Genomic DNA, 1072 nt, shown 5'->3' with positions numbered 1-1072 from the left:
TCGACAAATATCTGGATATTTCACGACAGAATGTAGTTTCTGCATTTTCGTGAAGATATCCCTTAAAGGTTCCATTTTTACCGATTTTAACACCTAATCATGCATTTCTAGGCGTGTTCAACATTACCCAACAACAAGTTATCATCTTTTAGTCATTAGATGCATCAAGGTACCATTTTTAAGCCTTAAAACTCAAGTTAAAGGTTGGTGATCATACCACAGCTCAAAAACAGCAAAGGGAGATGCTCTTGGAGCTCACTAGAAGCTCCCACAGTCCAGCACACCCAAGGACACGAAAATGGACCAACAAGTTTGGTTCTTTCTCCCCAAAGATGACACCTTGAAGCTCAAGTACCAACTCCAAGCTCTCACAAACAAACTAACCAAAGTCAGCCTCAAAACCTCACACACAGCAGCTGGAGTACCACTGAAGAACACCCTCGCTCACCCACAATGATGCCTCTTACTCACACCAAGTGTTTTGGATGATGAAACAACCAAGAAAATGGGTTCAAGGTTGAGTTTTGGTCAAGAACTAGAGAAGAAAGCAATGGAACAGTGCTCCCTCACAAACTGATCAGCTCCCTCACGAAGGAAGAAAGGAGTCTAGCGTTTTGTGCCCATAATAAGAGTATATATAGGTCACACAAGCATTAACTCACAATATTAACTTTAATTGCTACGCTTAGCATTTTAATCCCAAACTTTGGATTATGAAACTACATAATTTTCTAAGATTTATCATATTTTTCTTATAATTTTCTGAGCACCTTTTCGGTACGCGCTTTTCAAAGCCAGTACCGGTTTCTAGCACCAGTTCTCATTATTTGGACTTGAAACTCGTTTTACAAGTCCTACATATTATTCTAGTAATTATCATGAACTTACTTTAATTTTCCGGATACTTTTTCGGCACGCATTTATACCGACTAGCAGGACCGGTATCTGCACTTTTCTTCCGAAAAGCGACTTTCAGCATTCTTAATCACTTATTATGATTATTAAGCCTCATAAATAATTATTAGGGTCAATTATGGAATCATTTCCTATTTTTGCATAATTAATTAATTAA

The sequence above is a fragment of the Gastrolobium bilobum genome, unplaced genomic scaffold (assembly GCF_033153095.1).
Source record: "Gastrolobium bilobum isolate Gb01-03AN ecotype WA unplaced genomic scaffold, APGP_CSIRO_Gbil_v1 utg32295, whole genome shotgun sequence".
Taxonomy (NCBI): domain Eukaryota; kingdom Viridiplantae; phylum Streptophyta; class Magnoliopsida; order Fabales; family Fabaceae; genus Gastrolobium; species Gastrolobium bilobum.
This window is presented reverse-complemented; position numbering follows the sequence as displayed.